The sequence below is a fragment of the Triturus cristatus genome, chromosome 2_1, assembly GCF_964204655.1.
Source record: "Triturus cristatus chromosome 2_1, aTriCri1.1, whole genome shotgun sequence".
NCBI classification, from domain to species: Eukaryota; Metazoa; Chordata; class Amphibia; order Caudata; family Salamandridae; genus Triturus; species Triturus cristatus.
This window is the reverse complement of record NC_140581.1, coordinates 500,200,526-500,225,235: the sequence shown is the minus strand read 5'-3', so window position 1 is coordinate 500,225,235 and position 24,710 is coordinate 500,200,526. Positions and strand designations below refer to the sequence as shown.

Sequence of the window (24,710 nt, the reverse complement as noted above, 5' to 3'; positions counted from 1 at the left end):
ATAAATTTTGACTTGGGGCGTAATCCACTATCAATACTCGCACTATGGTTGATGTCAAGATCTTCAAGGACCGTGGTCATATCTACCTCATCATCTGGGTTTAGGGAAAGTAAACAGTGTATGTCACGGACCTCTCGTATAGTGTGTGTACCACCACTTTGAAAACCCTTCTCACCCCCAGGTTCATGAGGTCTGGTTGCAAAGAAATCCTTTAGTTTTAATGGCCTAGTGAATTTGAAGAGGTCAATGTGTAGATTTGCAAAATCACCACCTTGTGTGGGGCAGAAATTAAGACCCTTACTCAATAGATTTATTTCGTCATTATCCAAAGTTTAATTTGAGAGATTTATAATTTTCAAATCGGTATTCGCATTCTGACTGGTCATTGGGTACCCTATCCTTCCAAGTCCACCCATCGTTACTTCCTCACTTTGGGCACTGTACCTGACTTGTTCGGCAGGGCTCCCTTTTTGATTATTCTTTGTTCGCCTCCCTCCCCGCCTCTTTTTGTTTGATCTCTTTTTTGTTGGAGGCGGTTGCTTATCCTGAGGTTGGCCAATTCTTTTTGAAAGGGCGAGGCCCCCTCTTCTAAAGGGACATCAGGTAATACATTGCTTGATGTGGAACTACCCAAGGAGGAAAAAGATAGGTTGCTGTTGGAACCTGTTTCCTCACTAATGTCTCTATCATCTCTAGTTCTTTTCTTATTAACATCCTCAGTTCCCTGTAGCCCATCAAACTTCTTGGCAAAGGTGTATATTCTGCCATTTTGGTAGTCCCTATCATCCCTTCTTATTTTACTTAATTTTTTGTTCTTCAAATACAGTTGATGATCATCCATCACCTGTTTTAATATCAAATAGTTCTTCTCAATCAGATCTTTAAAGATCTGATTGAGAAGAACTATTTGATATTAAAACAGGTGATGGATGATCATCAACTGTATTTGAAGAACAAAAAATTAAGTAAAATAAGAAGGGATGATAGGGACTACCAAAATGGCAGAATATACACCTTTGCCAAGAAGTTTGATGGGCTTCAGGGAACTGAGGATGTTAATAAGAAAAGAACTAGAGATGATAGAGACATTAGTGAGGAAACAGGTTCCAACAGCAACCTATCTTTTTCCTCCTTGGGTAGTTCCACATCAAGCAATGTATTACCTGATGTCCCTTTAGAAGAGGGGGCCTCGTCCTTTCAAAAAGAATTGGCCAACCTCAGGATAAGCAACCGCCTCCAACAAAAAAGAGATCAAACAAAAAGAGGCGGGGAGGGAGGCGAACAAAGAATAATCAAAAAGGGAGCCCTGCCGAACAAGTCAGGTACAGTGCCCAAAGTGAGGAAGTAACGATGGGTGGACTTGGAAGGATAGGGTACCCAATGACCAGTCAGAATGCGAATACCGATTTGAAAATTATAAATCTCTCAAATTAAACTTTGGATAATGACGAAATAAATCTATTGAGTAAGGGTCTTAATTTCTGCCCCACACAAGGTGGTGATTTTGCAAATCTACACATTGACCTCTTCAAATTCACTAGGACATTAAAACTAAAGGATTTCTTTGCAACCAGACCTCATGAACCTGGGGGTGAGAAGGGTTTTCAAAGTGGTGGTACACACACTATACGAGAGGTCCGTGACATACACTGTTTACTTTCCCTAAACCCAGATGATGAGGTAGATATGACCACGGTCCTTGAAGATCTTGACATCAACCATAGTGCGAGTATTGATAGTGGATTACGCCCCAAGTCAAAATATATACCTACACACTCCTATCACCACAACATCGATGATTTTTATGACAGGGTCACAGAGGAGTTTTATAACATCGAAACTCCCCAAAGATTCACTCCCAAAGCAGTCAACAATATCACAGCAACTGAGAGGTCAGCTTTGATGAGGTTGAATAAGGATACAAATATCGTTATAAGGGAGGCCGATAAAGGCGGGAACATCGTTGTAATGAATCGTGAAGACTACATGCAGGAGGTATCTAGACAACTGAATAATGAGGCACACTATCGAAGGATCAATGAAAACCCCATTCCTAGTAGTACAATGAAGATCAATGCTAAATTTCTGGAATGGAGGGAATCTGGCCTTCTCAGTGAAGATGAGTGCCGATTTATGTGGGTGAATTGTCCTAATTTTCCTTGCATCTATATATTGCCAAAGGTACATAAGGGTGGGAACTTTCCTCCAGGCAGACCAATCATCTCCGGGGTGGGTTCACCGACGGAGAAAATGTCAGAATTTGTTGACCTGAAGCTCCAGAAATATGTCCCCAATCTACCTTCATATGTAAGGGACAGCAAAGATATCCTAATGAAATTCAAAGATTTTGACTGGTCTGAAGACCTGATGTTTGTAACTCTAGACGTAGAGAGCCTTTATACTTGTATTAACAAGACCTTTGGTATCAAGGCAGTCCAATCCTTTCTGGATAGAGAGGATGCGAAATTTTATGACTACAATGAGATGATTATCACTATGATTAACATCATTCTGGATAATAACTTTTTCCTGTTTGATGGTGAATGGTTCCAGCAGATACACGGTACCGCAATGGGTTCTAGGTTTGCTACCTCTTACGCCTGCCTTTTCATGGGTTGGTTTGAGAGGGAGCATGCCTGGAACAGAGATGCCTCCCCCTGGACCAATTACATCGTGTACTGGGGGAGGTATATCGATGACGTGATCTGCCTTTGGTCTGGATCGGTCGACCAACTTGATCAATATGTATCTTTTTTGAATACCAACATGTACAATGTCAAGTTCACTATGATGCATCATAAAGAACACATCAATTTCCTTGATATTAAATTCTATATTAGACAAGGACAAATACATAGTAATCTGTACAGGAAGGAGACTGCGTGTAACGCTGTGTTACACGCGACCAGTGCACATCCCCACTCTGTAAAGAAAAACATTCCCTTCGGTGAAATGGTGAGGGTCAGACGTAATTGCAGCGAGGAAGATATGTTTCACACACATATCAATGACACTAAGAATAGATTCCTTAAGAGGGGATATGATCAGACTACTTTGGATAAAGCTGAACTCAGAGTCAACAAGATGAGTAGGAACATGACACTACAGGATAAACCAAAAAGGCCTGTTATTAACACCAAAGCCAGATTCATAACTCAGTATACTTCCCACAGTAACACCATTTTCAATATTTTCAGGAAACACTGGCACCTTTTGATGGGAGTTCCTGGTTTAAGAGATGTGATTAATAACAAACCATCCATTACGTACAGAAAGGGCACTTCTTTAAAAAGAACTCTTTGTCCTAGCTACATAACCACTCCCCAAAGTACGCAAACTTGGTTACCAGATAAACCCAAAGGTTTCTTTACCTGTGGAACATGTAATATCTGTCCGTTGGGTAAGAATAAAACTTCGGTTTTCTGCTATAACAGCTCGAGACAGTTTGTGATCGAAAGTTTCATAAACTGTAACACAACTTATGTGGTGTATGTCTTGGGATGTAGATGTGGTATAATCTATGTCGGGAGCACTATCCGGAGTTTAAAACTCAGGATTCAAGAGCATAGAAGGGCTATAAAAACCAAAGATATTAGATACCCTATTACCAACCACTATACCATGGAACATCCGGAGGATATGAATTTTTGGTTTCATGCCATAGAACATGTTCCCAAACCTAAGAGAGGCGGCAACAGGGATTTGTTGCTTAGACAAAAAGAATCCAAATGGATTTGTCGTTTGAGAGCAATCAGCCTGGGGCATAACACGGATGGGGAAATGCACTATTTCCTATAGGTGAAGATGTTGGGGTGTTAGAACATTCAATACACCAGGTTCTGTTATAAGCTAGTTAGCTGTTCCACTAACTTTTGGATTGTCTAACATTTTTACTGATAATTACCCATATTGTTAGGTCTGAGCGATCCTTATGACTTTGGGTTTTGAATATTATATTACAATATAGGTAGGTTAATATGAGTTCCCTTGCATCCGTTAGTACCAACAGATCGATCTGCCCCGTCTTATTTTGTATTCTCCGTATTCCCCCGTTTTTAAATTTGAATTATTATATAATTTTTTTTAATACTTAGTGGTAGTCATCATGTTACAAGTCCTGCTGGTTATGTCAACTCGCTTTCTTTGTTCATAAGGCCTTTCTAATGGTGACCCTGAATGAATGATCTTGTGCTCTTATACTTTCTTCGGGCATTTATATATACTTTGTATGCTGATACTTTGTCTGGTCTTTATGTCTGTTTTGATTTCCCCCTTGCCGTTTTGATTAGTGTTCATTCACTGTTTTATGGAAGCATAAAATTCAACATACCGAGCCCGGCTGGGCATGGTAGTAATGTTTCCTGATATCTTTTGCCCATCTGGGCAGGCGACTCCCCCTATCCCATCTGAATCTGAATTTATAGTGGACAACTATCGCATTACATATACGTATATGTCGTTTTTTCTGTTCGGGGATTCCCTTGTTTTGATTTTTTTTCTCACGTGTTTTTTCCGCCAAACTGATACGACTCTATACTCCATCTGTTAGAATCTTCCGCCTGTTAATAATATATACGACTGAAGCGCGCGTTCAGTTCAAATTAAGATCTAGATACATCTGGCTTGCTGATATTTACTTAGGATCACCTCTCTCGTTTATTACTCCAATATGGCGCCCATGGGGTGGATTAATATTGATGGAATATACCGATTTTTTCATATAATCCTGACGGTAGATTTATATCTCGAAAAAATATATATATATATACGAACGGACCTTGCGTTTATTTAGGACAATACTGTATATGTCTGGCTCTCTTAAATCCCTTAACAATCATTATGTTCATACACCACTCCAATATGGCGCCCATAGGGTGGAAGCGATGTTCCAATATCCTGAATAGCCCCTTTACACTTCCGGTATCATCACGGGATATGAAGGTGGAGCGTATTTAAGACACCCGACCTATGGGACTTGGTTTCGCCGGTAATCAGAAGAAGCGCGCTCTTTTAAAGGTGAGACAAGGTGTATGCAGTGGATTAAGAGTAATGAATTAGTCTGATATGTTTGAGTCTTTTGATACTAATCAAAGTTGACTTTTATACGTGATATGGTTGGATGTGATGCTGTTGGTAACTATATTTCTGTGGGCTTTGCGTTAATATAACACCGATAGCACAAACATTTTCAGGCAATCATGAATCGCTACTTCACGATTTATGAAGACATTTTGTTGGTCTTTTGTGTGTTTTTTTCTATGGCGGAAATTATGTCACGACTCGTTCACCGCAAGTATAATTACGTAGGGAACGCGTAATTATGTTGAATGAATCATAGAGAATTGTGGCTTACAACATGCTGTCCACTATCATTGTAAGATATGCCTTTGAAACCGGATCTCGATTTTTACGGTGCCCAAAAGACATAGGAGTTATATGTTTCTAATCTATGGACATAAGTTAGAATGGGAGATATAGGTTGTCGCTTTCTTCCGTTTAAGGTTAATACTAGGAGATATGTTTAGGAATGGGAATCTGTGATATAAAATAAAATCATGGATAGATATTCGTATAATTTTCCATTTCGTGTTGTTCCCTTTAGAAATATGCAGCCCACACATTGGGCATAAATATACAACAACAATGTTGACCGAACTGTGCCTTTGATACGTATTGACGAAAAAAGAATCTGACTGTTATTTGTATTATCCGGTGACGCACATACGATCGTACTTACACGTATACCTTTCAGCTACTTGGAAAGGTAAGGCAGTTTTCACTTTCAAATGGAAAGCGTTGTAATGTGCATTTTCTCATCTGATCTCGGTCTTCCATGCCCACAAGGGGCTGTAATAACTGTTTTTAAAAATTCATTTTCATTAGGTTATACACCTTTTTACATGAACGTTTATATCTATTGGAAGCCGATCCTTTTGAAGTTCGTGAAGTTCGTTTCTTAAAATATCCATGGTAAGAATTTGTGTATAAATTATAGTTTTTTTGTTTAATAGGGTAGTGGTCATACAAACCACCGTTATCTATCAGGCACACAGACCCATCTCCTTATTATATACCTGCAAACTCACTTATGGTTTGGGTTTCCATATGTATATACTTTAAATGGAATTCTTCCTTTTTTAGAACATTAGACAACATACATGTTGAGGCAGGATGTATATGTTTTTTGTGAAAGCTTTAACTCTTGTTCTGTGCGTACATTTGACTAATATGTCCCTCCTTTCTATAAAAACTGTATATAATGTATTTATATGTGAGATTTATTATGTTTGTGTTTTGTGTTTTTTAATTATCTGTATGTAATATACGGTATTGTCATGATTTATATGTATTGTTGGTAATGTAGGTTGTTGTGTTTCATGTGGTATAAGATGTGTTTTTATATACATGTATGTTTTTATTTGTATTGTTTTACAGCCCTGACGAAGTTCGTAAAGAACGAAATGCGTTGGCTGAGTTTGACTTTTCTGGGATTTGAATAAGAATAAAGAAACAACCTTTGGGATATTTGAAAAGACTTTTCCTTGAGTGCACCGTCCCTTTGGCTATGCAAACAGTCAGTGCGTCGGCGGTTTCATCTGCAGCCGGCTGGATGGCTGAACAAAGCCAAGATATTGTCCATCTCTTTGACAGACAAAGGGCCTCAGAGGTTCCGACTGACATGCCCGAGGCGGCACGGGATTGGAGTAATTAAAGTAAATAGCAGGAAACACATTTTTCATATGCCATCGCCTGGCCACACGCAAACTGTAACAGCACAGCTTTTCTGTTCTGCTGTTCTAAGGATCTAGGGGGCCAGGAGACAGCGGCTTGAGAAATGTGCCAAGGTCTTCGGTCCTAAGGAATTAAAGTAATCCAACTAAGTGACTGAAAGCAGGCCCCGATGACTTCCTCACTCTAAGCACTGTCCCTCAAATGCCCCTTAGCACCCAGACCATCATGGCTGCTAGGTATAATTTATTCGGCCATTTTAGCTTAGTAAGTGACATAGTTACTGAATCTTTCTGCGGGGTTACCTATCTTCATGGATGACAGGAACCCGCTGTCTCAGTCAGCTCTCGTGAAACCTTGTCTGTTCCTGTCTCAGCACATACATTGTCGGCCCTGGCACCATCCTTTCTCTTCCAGTCTCGGCGCCTGCATTCTCACCTCTCAAGACACCCTCTCTCTTCCTCTGCACCATCCCAACTCCTGAAGTATCAGCGCCTGCAGTCTCACCTCTTGAGACTCCCTGTCTCAGCACTTACATTGTCAGCCCCGGCACCACCCTGTCTCAGCCCCGGCACCTGTGCTCTCAATTCTCGTGCTACCCTGTCTCTCGACATCTCAACACCTGTGTCCTTAATCCTGGCATAGGCGCCATCCTGCCTACTGCAGCCACCACACCTTGTTCTTGTGCCTGGCACTACCTGTCTCTTCTATACTCGGCACGAGGCCTCGCTCTCATCTTTGGCGTGGTCTTTTCAGAATCTAGATATTATTGATTCCAACCAGAACACTCGTTTTCTCCTATTTATTTTGTGTATTCCAAAGTTTTTTAAAGCACCGCTCCTCATCTTTCTATACATTCAAGGCGCTTGCAATAACTCTGGAGAACAAGAACTCCATCTCTGCTTATCTCAGGACCTTCACTCTCTGCATTAGGACGCTGTCTCTTCCACCCTTAGCAAACACACTCGACCTCTGGACCTAGTCTCTTAGAAGCTCCGGTCTCGGACTGCTCACAAGTGATCTATCTTCGAGTTTAACACTTCATCCTCCGGGGGTCGGCCACGGTCTTTATCAAGTACCGCTCTGAACTGTGGGATACTCTCTCTTTCGGGTCACAGCTTAGGTGCACTTTTACGTCTGAAACTATTTTTTTCAGGCTCTTTAAGCGCTTGTATTCTAACCGCTAAGCAGCAGATGTTGTATTCTGTGTCAATGCGTGTGTGACTGTGCATTTGTGTCATTTGCAATATTCATTCATTTCAATGGGCAGGTACTTCCTGCTTTACCCGCCTTCCTTCTTCTCTCTCCATATATTCCTTCCTGTCTTTATTGTGTTCTGGTTTTCTTCTTTACTTGCCCGCTCTCCCGCTCATGCACTCCTTCAATTGTTCTCTCTTTTTTCTCCTTCTGTCAGGTGCTCTTTTATCGTCTTGTTTCCTCTCACTCATGCTCTCTTGTTGGTTTTAATCTCCCTGCCCTACAACTCTCCTTCTCTCTCCGTCGCTTCCGCTGCCGCTCTGTTTTGCCTGCTCTCTGCCCACCTCTTGTGTTCTTTCACTAACACATTCATGTGTGTCTCTCCTCCTGGCATCCCGTCTGCTATACTCTTCCTCTCCCCACCTCGTACCTCTCCCTTTCCCTCTCTCCTGCAGTGCTGAGATCCTGGCGGCCCCTGCTTCCTCCCTGGCCCCTCTGCCTTACCGCACAGTGCTGGTCTGAGCCCGCCATTTCTCCTGGCAAAAAGAAGTCAAGGCCCAAGATGTTAAGGATTATCGAGATGTACAGCACATATTCTCTATTAATGCAATATATGCCCATCTCATGCCATGTATTGTTTTATGCACTCAGACTTACATAATGGAAACAAGCTCAATACGCAAATGTCCATAAACCTTTGGGTTCCCTTGTTGCTTAAAATATGTAATTAAATAAATAACTCCCCAATGGAACGTTGTGGCACCAGGCACCTCCACATGACTTCACTGGACGGCAGACCGCATGGCGTTAGCTTGGAAGGAACTGGAAAATACTGGATTCAAACACCCCCCCCCCCCCACCAGACCCCAGCCCACCAGACCCCAGCCCACCAATCATTCTACAAATGAACTATTGCTGGGTCTCGTGGAAGAAGCAGAGGCCACTGACACCCCCCCCCCCCCACTCCTACATTGTTTAGGCTGACTGCCCTGTCCCCAGCCATTGAAATGAATGTGTCATCATGCTTGGGCCCCTGTAGCTTCATGACACAGGCATACAACTACATAATTGCATTTTTTCATTTTTGCCAGTGGCATAGTCAGTAAGTTAGCACCGGCAAAGCCAAAAGGCGAGACGTATTGGCTTTGCCAATGCTTTTTTAAAGAAGCAGCCTTCATCAGCAAATACTTTCAGTTCAAATCTGCTGAGGCACAATGAAGAGTTGATGGCTGCCCAGAAATATAAACTATTTTTGTTGGAAAATAACTCTGCATATGCCAATCATTAAAGAAACATCTACAGACACTATCGCTTTTAATGGGAAAATTGTGCTATTTACAGGCTAGTTTAGTTTGTGTCTGGGGAGTGTGAACCATCTCTTGCAAGTGGATGATTATCTTGCCTGCTCAAGCCTTTGGACTAAATACAGAATCAGCCAACTGTTTTTTCAACATTAAAGTATGTATTTGCCAACGTTAAGTATTCAGCAATGCACACAGTTCATAGATATCTAAAGTTTGGTTTGATAATTCGTTTTTTTAAAGTTGTAATATTAAACTATTTCAGGATTAGAACTATCACCTATTACAAAGCTCAGTGATTTTATCTGTGCACCATGAATCTGAAAGAGATATCACCTTGTAACCTGCTCTGGGTGTTAAAAAGGAAAAATAAAGAGGCCTCCTTGATTGAAAAAATAGAGATAATGAGATATTCATCATATATTGATAGATATCACAACTACCTTCCTCTTGGTTCCACCACATCATTTAGAATGCAAGGATTTTTTAGGTCGAGCATAAACAGCCTGTTGTCTGTACTTTGTGGGGCCTGACTCCTCCCACGCTTTGCATTGGTTTTTGTGTGTGTTGGTTATAAATCATAGCCTGCATATGGCTAACGGTGGGTGTATGTCCCACCTTTTCTCACAAGTTCACTCCCGTGGAGTATTACCGCGGAAGCAAGCAGGTATGCACGTGCTGCTTGTTTTTAAGCAGCACTGTACGAAGCGTTTTTTTGTTTGTTTTTTTTTCTGCCGCACATGATATGTTTTCATTTCAGCTACACGGCATGCCGCACATAATTTTTTTCTTCCAGCCGCACGTAATGTTTTCATTTCAGCAGCGCTGCACTCTGCGTTACCACTTAAACAATAGCGGCCATGCCTAAAATGACTTGTGTCCTTAAAAAATGCCATATCATATGATATACCACCGTTCCAAGATGACGCTGTTGTTTAAGCAGCACTCTGCTTTGGGGGCTGACTACTAGAGGGCTTGGTCTGCTTGGAAAGCAGCACGCCACTCCATCAAGGCCGCCGTGCTTTATGTTTGAGAGAGGGACAAGCTGTTCTCCGTGCCCTTCCTGAACGGGATCCTGTTTTGCAAGATTCGCCCGTTGGAGGCTGCAGCTTCAAAGTGGTGTCCTCCAGGTAGGTACTCAGCAGTTGCGCCCCTGTACCAAACTGAATAGGAGTCCCCTCCATGTGCCCATTGCCCGAAACCCGGCCTGAGTCGTTTGGGTGATTACAAGACAGAGGCTCGAAGAACAACAAAAAAGCTGTAAAGGCTTAACCCCGGTGAGACTTGATGGGCAACTAAATCTGTTACAGGGGGTGTTGTCTCTTTTCATGGGGTATAGAAGCAATTAGGCGTCCGGTATAATAGCATGTTGGTGGTTGGCTCATGACATAGTCCGCCGCCTCCGACGGTAACAAAACGAAACTATAGTATAGGTTATCGACACAGGGGGCTACTTTAGTTTTGCGGTGTATTAGGACAATGTGCACCAACCTAAGGGGAACTGGAGTGCTTGCTGTGAACACCAATTGTGTTGCTTGACTTCCAGTTAGAGCGATATGAAACTATATTGTGCGACCTCTAAGCTTTCAGTTTGCCGTTCCAGGTTACCTGGTATCAACTAATGCATTGTTGTTGTGATGGTCTTGCAATGGTCTAAATAAAATTTCAGAACTGTAGATGGTTTGATTACTGTCATTGACCCCAGGTTTCTCTTTCGACGCCAGTGCTTCATCAATGTTTATAGCCAAATGCCGAAGGTGATCAAAGTGTAATATACTAACACTCTTGATTTTAGCAGGTTTCTGAGTGAGTAGTTCATCCAGCCGATGTTTTTTTTAATGTATTCTGTAACATGTAGTGCTGATTGGGATAGGATAAACAGGACTACAACTTTCAGAATGCAAAGTTAGAATCTGGACGCATCATGGTTTGAGATGTAGGTTTCAGACAACTGCTGGTCTCTTTCTGCTATCCGGTTGATGTCACACTATAAGTAACACATGTAGGGCAATGCTCTGACTGCATGTCTTTCTGCCCCTGATATGAATATCCTTTCCGCGTAACATCCCGAACCTTCTTGTTAAATTTCCACCAGAGTACTGTGTGCACCAGTTGTGCAGTTGCCTGTACTCCATCGCCACTCTGCCTTGTACTGCAGAGCATGCTATTCTCTGGCGACTTAATGCTGCTTCCCCTTTAAAATGGAGCGAGATGGTGTTTGGACTAGTGTATGCTGCCGGGTGCATGCAGTCCGGTCCCCACCAGGGGCGGCTGGTGTTAATGGGCGAAATTGGCGTTGACCTGCCACCCTTAGGGGAGAGGCAGGAAAAGAATTACAAAACGGCAGCTGAAACAAATTTGTTTGGTTACTTGCTGCTCTCATGAGTCATATTTTTAATAAGGCAGCAACTTTGCAGAGGTACGGTCCTGCTGCGCATGCCTGCTGGGCGAGGTATCCTTCGACCAGCAGGCAAAATCTACAGCAGTGACATCATGGCAGAGGGCGTGCCGACTTTGAGTGCCGTGAATAAGGGTTCTTTTTGGGAGTTTACACAATGGCCCTGGGAGGCGTTCACAGAACTCCATTCTTTTCAATGGCAGGGGGAGTGTCAAGCTGATAGGAAGAACGAGGGAGTGGGTGGCAACAATTAAACACTCATCACAAGAGGGTGCGGGCTTAGGAGGGGTGAGAACTGGTAAAGTGTGCCTTCAAGGGATTTTTTTGAAAGACTGAGTTGTATCATTTGACTATAGGATAAGAATATACCTATAGGTGAAATTAATCTCAAAATGCATATATCTTAAAGTTGTATTTTTTGCATTAATCCTATATATATAAAAATCATTTCAACCAAATTAAAACAATTGAATAATCAAAAAAGACAAAAGGTGTGTGAAAAAAGTTAATTTATATCAATAAATGGTAGTCAGGGTACCTAAAATTTAGACAATTATACAAAATTTGGAAGGAAATAATATATTCAATGATTCCTCCATTCAACAGTAAATCAAACACTTTTTCTTGATGATGCTTAGAAGTTATATAGAAAACAGTGTGATAGTCGACGTTTCGGTCTTTACATCTCAGTTCATAAGACCATCCTCAGGACTGATAATTTAAAAGTTGACCCCTGGAAGTTTAGTGGTTATCCAAGTTTTTCGAAATCTCTAATCTCCATGTTCAAAGACCAGTGCAGAGTTGGCAATCTTGATGCAGTAAATCTTCTTTAGAAAGAACTTGTAACAAATAAATTGATGTCGTGACTTAAGTGCTCGAACGCGAACAAACCGGAGAGTAACCTCAAGGCGTGTGCGTATTCCCACAGAAAATTCTGGCAATAATTCGGCGGTCTCGTCTGCTGAGTGAAGTCGAAGTTCTTTCTAAAGAAGATTTACTGTTCCCCTCGATGTGGCCTTGCCAGCAGCCCAGAGTTTGGGTAGATATGTTCGGGGGTGGCATTTTTACATTTGCATATTGTTATGTGAGATGGGAGTTTCTTCTTGTCCTTGGGGGTCTTATATATCTATTTCATACAGGGGGCAAGAAGATACAAGCATTGCAAGGACAAACAAAAGTAGAAATGTATTTTCATGTACAGGGTCGTTCCATAGCACATAATGTCTTCTTGGTTATATATAGGGTGATAAAATTTCTTATAACGGTTTTTTTATAATAATTTTTTAACATGCTGCACAGAGGCCATAATGCTCTACAACATAGCTTTAAAAACACTGCCAAAGCCAATAGCTCTGGCTAAACACTTAAAAGGTCCCAAAGGCGAGACCTATTGGCTATGCCAATACTTGTTTTTAATGAGTGGTAGGTAGTTTGGCGGTGTGGAGTGAATGGTTTTGAAAGTTATACAGGCTAGGATGAACTGGAATCTGGTCTCGGGGGTGATGGGGGATGGGGGAGGGGAGTGAGGCCGTGAGGGAGGCAAGGCAGGAGGGCAGTGAGGTTCAGGGCAATGTCATATTTCCAAGCGCTTGAGACCAGGCGAGCTACTGAAAGGGTAAACGTGGTGAGGGGGCTAGTGAAGTCTTGAGAACTTGGCTGAGAGTAGCATTCCCTTTTTTAAATCCATTTTTAGGTCTCGCCTGAGCGCTAGCGAATGCGCTAGCTCAGGCGACACCTATAGTTAGCGGGTTTTCAAAGTGCTTCCAGAGTGGCCTAAAGCCTGCGTGCATGTGAGCGTGAACATGCACAGGCCTCTCCTTTCGTGTGCACCACTCGCGTGCTTTTTTTTTTGCGTGTGCGTGCGCACACGACTCCTGGGCTTGATTGCTTTCACTTTCCTTTTCCCGCACGGCCAATGTTTGTTTCTTTTTCATTCTACACTATGAGGATGCATTTGTTTTCTAGCTCTCTCATTCGTGTGCTGCTTTCTTCTCTCAAACACCCGACTCTCCCAAGTGCTGTGTTCTCTTTCACTTGTCTTTTATGCATTCCTTCTGCAGTGCAGGGTGGCTGGCAGAAGGTCAGTAACTTGGCCGAAGGGTCAATCAAAATACAGTTTGACGTTCCAAACCTAAAGAGTTCACGTAAATGAAACTTGACCCATGCTCACGTTCACAAGTATTATTTTTTTCTAAATGCATCTTCCAGGGCGCGTGTTAAGGATGTGCAACACTGATCCACTGGTTGCACAGCAACAAGACAGTGTTTTTAGAGTTCTACTATTAATTTCGTCATCTTTGTCCAGCTGGAATTTAGTTCAAACATTTTTATGCACATTTGTCATAGTCGAACATTCCAAATCCAATGAGCTCATCTAGTGAGTATGGTTAGCAGTGTTCGACAGAGTAGAAGTCCAGGAGATAAAATGCAAACAGTTGTACCGCGAAGTCCGTGTGTACAATAAACAGAGCACAAAAACAGCACTTAATATTGCACTCGCACGTTCGCACTGATAATGGGCATCAACTAAATACCTCAGTAGCAATGGAAGTAGAAGCAACCTACACTACTGAAACCTGAAAAAAGTACAATGTGTATACATACATCTGTACAAGCCTACAAAGCCAAGATATCTCAATCCAGATGCAAGAGGCTAAAAGGGACATGATAATATGCAAAGAACATGTGTCATAAGCAAACTCGTTCTAAAACACAAATATACAACATTAGTGAGATACTTTGGGGAAAATACTGTAAATGCATAGCCAACCCAATGCTGAATACCTATCAGGACTCTGGGCTGTATCACCAGCAGACACACCCAAAACCACACACATAAGTTGAAGTACAAAAAGTGCACCATGACACAGTCTAACTAGTAACTAGTAACTCTAACTGGTTATTGGCGCATGTTGGGATCAAGATTTATATTGTTCATTTGTTTTCTGACAAGTGGTGGACAAATTGCATTGGTATGCTTAATTTTTTTTTGTTTCTTTCCCTCTATAACCTTACATCTTCTTTAATAGGGTGTTCAAAACTTGGTTTGCGCACTCTGACACAACTGCATGTGATGTTCTTGCCACACTTTCTTTTCTTCATCTATTACACGTTCTCACAGCTTTGGGACGTGCATTTCAAACTTTTTTCCATGAACTTTGCACATTAGTAGCATAACAATGAATACGATAGCACAGGTCACTGTGCAGCCCCGCCCTCTCTCCAAAACAGCTTTTCCCGACAATTGCTCATACACGTTATGTGATCGATCTATTAAGTACGGCTTTACGAATGGGTGGTGTGGTCTAAGTTTTAGTTTTGGGTTGCTTAAATAGTGTTAAAATATTTATGTTTAAATAGTGTGTTCCTATCAGGGTTGTAGCTTGTGGTGTCCATTAACACACGTCACTATTCAGCCCCCACCCTCCTCTCCAAAAGGGCTGTCCCTGACGGTTGCACACAAAAGTTATAGGATCTGCCTATTAAAAACGGCCCTGTAAATGGGCGGTGTGAACCACTTTTTAATGTCATTATGCTTAAATAGTGTACAATATTTCTGCCTAAATGGTATACAAATATTTCTGGAACCAAATACTACATTCTCGCCGGCACTGTTTAGTCATTAATAAAAGGAAATACCGGTCCCATGTAAACTTTTAGTTTCAAGCCAATCAGAGAATCATTATAATTAAATTGTAGACAAATTCTAATTATTTGTAAAAACGAGCACGGGTTCTCGCAAAAGCTCAGTTAGCATGTGTGTTAACTATTGTCCCTGGAGCAGGGGCGGCTCTAGGCTCATGGTGGCCCTGTGCAGGGAGCGCAGGTAGGGGGCCCCGGAAGAGGGGGTCCGGGCGGGGCGGAGCTCAGGAAGGTGTTTTAATAAAACGTCCAGAAAAGGCGTTAGATGACCAGTAACATGGTAACAGAAAAACAACGTTTACTTTTTGAGTGCTCATCACTTGGATACTTTGTTTTAGAACCTGGGTCTCTGGAGGGACCCCTTTCAACAAGAAAAACACGTTGCGCGTCCGTAAGAGAGTTCGGCCACAAAGTAGGATCCCTCCAATCACATAAATCATATTCAGAACACGGGTCTGTAACATGGTCTTGCTCTTTGGCTTCCTTTTCAATACCAGCATCATCTGTCTGTAAACTCTGAACCTCCTTCAGAATGCCAGATGTTGATGGACCGATGAATGATGTTTCAGTTTCTCTGTCTGAGGGTCTTTTGTAATAATCCTCATCCTGAGTTGGTAATTACGGCATGTTTGTATCAATTTCAGAGTCACCTTGTTCATTTTCATTGGTCTGCTCATGAGTATCATTCTGCTCATGGATATCATCATTTTTTTGTTCTTCTTTATGGTCGTCAGCGCCTGTTTTACCTAGTGCATCAGCAGTACTCTGGCCAGAGGATTCTCCATCTTTAGGTTTCCCTTGGGTGATAAAGTTCAGGATTGCTCCTTCCTGTGACACTATGAAAGCCTGCTGAGCCACCTTTCTCTTTCGTTTCGAATAACCAGATTTGTGTACTCGAATTCTCTTCATTTTGCTTGCAATGCAGCGGGCGAGGCTAGCAGTGGGTAGGGAAAAAAAGAAGACAATCAGCAGTGGCGGCTGCTGAAAGATTATGATGTGTCATTTTTATTTTCTTGCAAAAACAACAGTTGATGAGCAGAATGCAGAACAATGTCATACATTCACCCCAGTACAGAGATCTGGGCCTAAATCCATATTTTCTTTGCTCACCACACCACCCCAGTTCAGACATGGCCATATGCAAATCAGCCTTGACCCTGTGCCTCATGGGAACAGTCCAGCCCGAACTGCCAAGCCATGTCTTCCCTGGACTACACAATGAAGGACCAGCATACCTTAATGAACGAGTGAATTTCCACCAACCTACCAGGAAAATATGTTCCAGAACCATCTCCCTAGCAGCCACCCAATACAGCCACTGATAAAACAGTGGAGGCCGCTACTTCTCCCACCTGGCAGTGAAGACCTGAAAACCCTCCCCCTGCACCTCAGAGCCTCACCATCGCTCCAGCAGTTCAGGAAGGACCACAAGACCTCGCTGTTCAACCAACAAGCAGCATGATCCAGCAGCATGAATCCCACACCGCCTCGAGACCCTTATGTGTGAAGCAGCTGAGCTTTACAAACCCTGACTGATTGATAGTAATTACCCTTCCCACTACATGTATGATACATTATGAGGACTAGCCACATATGGAAGGTTTATTTGAAGAGTGTTATAAAACTATAGGGTAGATCATGTGACTTGGCATACAAGGTCTGCTTTCTCAGTCCACTGAGAACAGTAGAGCCTGGAGAATAGTTCATGATCTATTTGGGAAGTGACCTTAGCAGGAAGAGAGTCAGCTACCTTGAAATCATGGCACACAGAGACCTGTCTCAGTACGTCACTAACTGATCCTGAAGACAGCCTACAGGTAACCAAAGACTCGTCCACTTTACCACATTGTCAAAAGACAAAATACAATATATTTAATTAAGGTTTCTTGTATAGTGCCATATTCCAGCAACCAGTTCTGCTCGCTTTCAAGCACCTATTAAACAAGGATTAATTACAGTGAGTCCTAAGGCTATGAAAAGGCACTAGAGGTTCACTGAAGCAAAATTAATGTGCAACGAACATCCAGTCAGGAGACAACTTTCAAGCAGACGTACGAATCACTAGCACAGCGTACCAACAACCCCATGGGCCGTGGCATAAGCAAGGAAAATGGCCCCTTTGGCTGCTGCTCAGGAAGTAAAATATAGCAATTATCAGGGTTCAATGGGCCCCTGAGGGTTTTGGGTCTCAGTACCACTGTACTTGCTGAACCAATGGTAACTATGCCCCTAGTATGGACAGAGAAGGCTGCTTCACCAATTGCAAACTGAGGACTAGTTAAACTAGTTTTCTCTGCTAGTCACATGACTAGCACTGGAAGGTAATTAAAGAAATGATCAAGGAGCCAGTCTCCTACCAAGGTCTCTGCAAAAGGGCATTAGATTGAGTTAACATGGGTAGGCACTGCCATCCTATTCCAGGCGTCCATCCATAGGTGCTTGCATTTCATGTCTGCCTCAACACCATATAAACAGACATAACCAAATGCCAAGTACATTCGAACACTCGATGATTTAAAAGATTTGTGCAGGCAGATCCACTCATTAGATCACAAGTATCAGCTTCATACTCTGTTTTCATGATTGTTGATAAGTAATTGTAATCATTTTAATGAATCCTTAACATTACGTCTAACACCTCGTACCCTGCTCTCCTCTTCCCCCCAATACGACCGTGCCTCCCAAGTTACACCTCCAAAAGTCACCATGCCTCCCCTCAGCCACAAGTAAACACCGCCCCTGCACTCCTGACTCACTCTTCCCTCAACATACAGCGCCGATCTGTACCACTCCCTACCCCTGGCGCACGGTGACCACCTCTCCGACCCGCGCCCTCTCAGAGATGAATCGTGAGAGAGAGGCTCTCTCTCACGATTTATCATGCCCTCACTCCCCATGACCACCAGAATACCTCCAGCTCGCCACCTCACATGGCTTACCTCCACCCAAACCCAAAGCACACACCATCTACAATAACATCCTCACCCAACCTTCCCCACGCCCCCGGCTCCTTACCCCCACGGGCTGGGATACATTCCTACGCCTGATCTGCCCTCCTCCCCAGGGCTCCCCAGGGCTCCCCACACCCTCGTCCAATGGCTCACCTTCCCTCGGGTTCACTCTGCAGTGGCACACGCTGACCTCCTCACTCCCCCTCCCCATGCCCTGACCCTCGGGCTGCTCACCTCGCAGCTGGCACCAAAGGTTGCACACTGGCATGCTATCCTCTGCAAGGCGGCCTTTCTTGGCCAGGGTCTCTAGGCGCCCCGGTGCATGGCCTCGGCCGGTCTCGGTGCTGCTCGCTGCACGCCGGGCACGGGTGCTGCCACCCCTCCTGCCGCCAGTGATGCGTGGTGCTTCTGTAACCCCTTCGCTGCAGGACTCGCGGGCACTGCGCATGCGCGCGCATGCGAGCCTCCGGAGGTGCCAGATCTGGACTATTAAAACAAGCATGATTCTCCTGGAAAAAAAGTTCTAAACAAGCACAAGACCTACCAGAAGAGCCCGAAACAAGGCCGACCCCACACAAAGACGAGACTGGGTTAGAAAGGAAAAGAGTATAAGAACAACCATTCAGCGTGCATCACATTGGATTTAGCACGCCTCAGTCGTTCATGCGCCAAATCCCTGCCAGGGGCCGCCACGAATATGTATTGTATCCGATTCCTCGTGGTGGCCCCTGAGGTTTGGTGGCCCTGTGCAGGTGCACAGCTTGCACATGCCTAAGGCCGCCCCTGCCTGGCGTTTGCTTTTCCAGAAGGAGATAGGCAGTCCTGTACAGCGCTTGTTTCCATTGCTCTCACTGCTCCTCTCCGACGTCATTCTATCGTTAGATAACATGCGCTTAGGGGTGGAGCATTCACGCAGTGTTGACTCACATTCTTGGCTGTGACTTCCAATGGACAACAATATAGCGTCTCCAGGTACCCTGCCACTCGCACAGAGCCCCATCATGGGTCTCTAAGAGGTGTGGCACCCTAGAAGGCATAAGGTGTGAGCAGGCAGCGTCCTAACGCTCAGTGTCATCGACTGCATACATGTATATTAGTGTAGGTGAAAATGATTCTCCACGGAGTCACACCTGCATCTGCATCCCGTGCACCTCTCAGCTTTACTCTGTGTGGTTAGCTGCTTATGTCTCCTTTACGTTGGTTTTCGCTGCTACTTTAAGACGGTTACAGGAAAACCTATTTTTGTGCTTTCCTTTCTTTTGTTTTTGTCTCAAGAAACTGCTTCATTTTTTTTTTAAAGAATGCTAGTCATTTTCTTCCCGTGGTTTTAGAGCAGGGATGTTTATATAGGCTCTGAATGTCCCCATGAACAGTTTGCCTTTTGACTGAATCAAAATGTTGGACACATGCCTTCGGATGTAATAACATACTCTGTGCTAACTTTGTACTAGCCAATTTAGCCCGGGATGCTATACATTGGAGTTTTTGTTTAGGAATTTCGAAGGCTGAGTAAAATTTGTTTTCAGTCTCTAATTTTAAGACACAAGAAAGGGCACTGGGGAGGTGAGGAAGGATTCTTTCTGTGAAGCATCTTAAAAGAGGTCTCACATCTAATTAGAACCAAGCGAAAGTAACAAGCATCTGAATTGCTGTGTTGAAAGTGCATAGAGAATCAAAGTGTGGGATTTGGTCATCTTTTATTTTAGATTGTGGAATTTCATATATTTCTAATGTAAGGCGCACATAATCTAAAACTGATTTCCCATGGCTACAGGTTAGTAATATATTCATCCTACGATGCTATCCTACCGCCAACATTGTCTGTGCTGGTCTAGTCCCTCCCAATATAAGCACCGCACCATCTCAACATCAACACAGCACCACCTCCTCATCAGTGCACCACCAAATCAGCATTAGCGCAACGCCATGTCTGCAACATCACCTCTGCACCAGTGCATCAACTTTGCACTAATGCAGCACCAACTCAGCATCACTGGGCACCACACTCAACACTACCTGATCACCAGCACAGCACCACCCGACCACCATCACATTATCACTTGGCATCATCTCCGTACCAACACACCACCACTCAACACTACCTCAGTATCATTCAGCATCACCTCTGCACCAGCACACCACTACTTTAGCATCACTCTGCACCACCTCAGCCTGCCCTCGGAATCTGGCATCTGTCGATTCTCCCCTAGTGTCCATCTGCTGCTCGTGTTGTAATTTAGGTACTTTTTCCCAACCTCCACCCTCCCAATGTTCATATTTCCCCCGCCCCCCACATAACAAAAATTTGTTATAACAAGCATTAGAAAAGGCAGGAAGATGTTGCCAGCATTGAAAAGAAGGAGAAAAAAAAATGACGTTTTTAATGTTCATTCTTTTTTTAATAGGGTCATTTAGTTGTACATAATGTCTTATGTGTTATATCTACTGTTACAAAAATACTTATAACACTTTTTTATTTCAACTTTTTAACATATTGCACAGCAGCCACACTGCTCTACAACAAATCTTAAAAACATTGCCAAAGCCAATAGCTCTGGCTAAACACTTATGAGGACCTAAACGCGAGACCTATTGGCTATGCCAATGCTTGTTTAAATTATTTTTCTCTTCAACAGTAAACACTGAAGACACACGCATTAGCTGGTCATTTACATCCTTCAGAGAAAACATTGTGCAACGCATCAACCATTAGAGCACTGCCACTTCTAGAGCGCACATGGCAGGGATCAGTACAAACTATTACTCACACTGCACTCTGAGGGGGTGCTGCACGTGTCTCCGCAGAATATGGTTCACCCCCGGGTTATCGCCGTTTTTGTCAGCCTGCAGTGTCTACAGGTGGCAACCTTCATCTGGTGCTGCACTGCCCAGCCTGGCTGCCAGAGGCCTTGTGCTCCTCTGCTTCTCACTGCGCCCCAGCATCAGCTCTTTCAGCAGCCCACGCTGTTCCTCAGGCACTCCACTCTGCACTGAGATTGCAGGTATTGCCGCTGCCCCAATGTGTTGCAGAATGATTGGGGATGGTTGGCGATGCTGCGGCACTTCAAGACTTGTGGCTATATTTCAGAGCGGCACCACACTCTCCTTGCTTCTTTAGGCTTGATTTCCTAGATCTGTACATAGAACATGGCCAATTTTGTGTAGTACTATCCATCTTCTGCATATAGAATAAAATGCAGTACTAAAGGCCAATTTTAGTGCATGCTACTTCAGTGTATTGAGGTTTTTGACATAATTGAGAAAGTGAGAGGTTGAAGTGTGGGCGTTGGACACCTTTGTATGGAAGTGAGAACAAATGTGAGCTTATTTCTACTTCAGTTGTCTTGAGCTACTTCTGAGCTTATGGGCCAGAGAAATGTGGCCTCCGAGCTATGCTTGAGGAATTCTTCACTTCAGATGTGTTTTTTATAGCAACCTACAAGGAGAATAGCTATGGGAATTGCCCTATGCTCAAATGAGAGTAAAAAGGGTCAACAAACGGGTAGAATGATCAAAAATAGGATTGGGCAAACGGTGATATGGAGACTGTGAGCAGACAATGGTGGGCAGATAACAGAGATCTGGATGGGGTTTGGCTGAAGTGTGTTGCATGGATATGAAGGAGTGCCAGGCCACGAATCATTGAGAAGAGCAGAGTGGAAAGTATAAACTGGGATGTACTGCCGACTGAGACTGAGGTACTATTTAGATCGTGGGAAGATGCGTTCATGGACTGAGAGGGTGAAGACTAAGAGTACACATGTAAACAAGTTGATAACTTTGTCAAAGATTAGAAGCCATACCTGTGAGACCCAAGAGCAAGATGTTTTATTATTCCAGCTTATTTTTAACAAATGGGGTATCGACAGTAGGAATAGATGTTTTAAAAATTGACACCACTGTTGATGAGGGTGCAACTGTGAATGTGGTAGAGAAAAAACTGTCTAGCCTCTGTCTGGAATCCAAGTTCTCCAAAGTTTCTGGCAGTGGGAAAGAGAGTAATGATACCTGGCAATAAGAGAATGAGAAGGGTTGGGTGGTGGAAGAAGCAAAGTAGAGAATTTAATCTTAAATCAACTTAATCACAAGTGAGTTTCTGGCCTGAGAGAGATCAAGTACAAGAAAGTAGAGGTTATATGCTTGTAGTTGAGGAGGGAACGAAAGAGAAGATAATAAAATCAGGGTGCCATCTCCATGTAGGTGATGAAAGCAGCCAAAGGAAGAGGTAATCATACATATAGAGGTGTAGTGTACGAATAACAAGGGGCCAGTGACTACACATTGGGGAGCACCCAAAAGATGGAAATGGGTGGTTTAGAGCACCGATATATTGAAAATGAGCTATTAGAGGCATACTATCTAACTAGCCACCATAGAGCTGTTCCTGTAATTCCAACAGAAGTAAGTATGTTACGCAAGGATCGAGTGGTCGATAATTCTGAATGCAACTGATAAACCAAGGGGGTTGAGAAATGAAGACAATCCGTTGTGAGGGGATGGAGCAATACACCTTTAGACATGAGTCAGAGTAGTCTCCATGGAATGGACTTCACTGAAACCTAAATGGAGAGGGTCAATAAGGTTTGCAAAGGAAATACGGTCTGTGAGCCTATTGAAGATACAGTTTTCAAGAATTTTCAAGGTGAATAACAGCTGAGGGACGAGGAGGAAGAAGAGGGGTCAGCCGTTCAGAAAAGTTGCTATCATTACAGATTTAAATCAATGCAGATATATAATAGTAAGGAGTAAAACTTAAAATATCGAGGTTGGGGGATTAGAGGAAAAAAACTAGTTTTAACAATTTAAAAGCGAAAGGCTACAAATGGAGAACATGAGGGATTACCAAATTGAAGGTGGGAAGGAGCTCATAAGAAATATAAAACAGAGGCAGGTGATGGACATTAGGCTAGGCCTCAGCGGAGGTAGTGTTGGAGAAGTATATGAGCACAGTTAGGAGAGCATTAAGCCAAACCCTGATATTTTTTTTAATTTTGAGTGGAAATAAAAAGTAAAGTAATTTTCTGTGCTTTTGATCAGAGGATGTATAAGTAAGTGTGAGAGCAGTTTTGGGGTGAGGCTTGAGACAAGAAGTTAAGTTCTGGTAATAACTAGCTTTTGCCTTACCAGCAGGCGCCACTATAGGAGTTCAGATAGGATGAAGTGACAGGTCACCATGAGGAGCTAGGATAGAATGGATTCAGGGTGTACTTTCCATCTGGCAGTGGGTGGGTTACAGATCGAAGTCAAGTTCAGACACTACCGGGTGGGACAGGAAAAGAAGCTCCGTTGTGAACGAGCTTCACGGACCAAAGAGATAGAGGAATTATTTCATAGGGATGGAGGAAGAGTAAGGGACACCTAATGTACGAAAGACAGTCCGTTTTGCTAAACATGGTACCACAAAGAAAGTGCAAAACAAAATCGTTGAACAATATTAAAAAGAAATATGTAGCAAAAGAGAATAACGCAGGACTTCTCAAGAATGCCAAGATTTGGGTGACATGGGTAACTAAGGTCTAGTTATAAGGCAGGTTAAGACATGTTAGATAGACCGTGTCAAATAATAATAATAATAAATAAATAAATAATGAATAATAAACTGCTCGACCCAACAAACATATGCTGTAAAAAGGGCACCCTCTATGGGTGGATTTGCGCTAAGCTAAGCAAAAGCAAGGCAGTTTGTTATGAATGTTCTGCTATATTCCTAACTTTGCATGATTGAGCTTTACAATGTTTGTAAGCTATTACACAACCTAAAATGTAAAGGAAAATTGAAAGACTGCAGCCTTAAAATTAGAATTTACTGGACTACCTAGAAAAACATGGTGAGATTCTAAATGCCTCGGTGCAAGCAATACCCTGTGCTAATGCTTTAGGGCCTAGGAGAGCTTGCCTATGTGTAGTGTGCTTCACTTAACTGCCAAAATGAAGTTATGTTCCACTGTGTCAAATTACGTGCACAGCAAAATATTCATAGTGCTTTCTGTGACAACTTTCTATAGGACGATTTTACTTTTGTGGTTTAGCTCATCATAATCGTTCAGAATGGCAGACTTTTAAGGCTCTTCATCCTTCAATAATTTGTCATATGTAGCATTACATTTGGGCAAGGCAACGCGCTATGTAGCGCGCGCCGCCATTATGGCGGTCGCGCCAGACACCGGCAGTGAACCGGATGCACTTTAAGTGCTTCCGGTTTACACGAACGCCGGACGTTTGGGGTAGACTGGTTTAGACCAGCCTCCTGCCTGGTGGTCCCACTGCCCCCTCTTAAAAGGGGGCGGTGGGTGCAGGAACAGTCTCTTGTTCCTCACGCCCCCACCAGGAACGCACCCAGGCCATCGGCGGCCCATAAGGCTTAGGGCGTAGGGGAAGCCCGGGGGAAAGTATCCGTCCGATAAGCTGTACCCCCTACGCAAGCTTACTCTGGTGGAGTAGTATTTGTAGTTCTACCGGGATCTGGGGCTGCCAGTGCCCCCGTAATGGAGT

The 24,710-nt window shown here is 43.3% G+C and overlaps 1 protein-coding gene across 1 annotated transcript in view; it reads left to right on the top strand.

The window, feature by feature from the left end:
* LOC146865547 (baculoviral IAP repeat-containing protein 1-like) overlaps positions 1-24,710 on the top strand; it is a 932,191-nt gene that overhangs the window by 17,595 nt on the left and 889,886 nt on the right. The window lies entirely within an intron of this gene.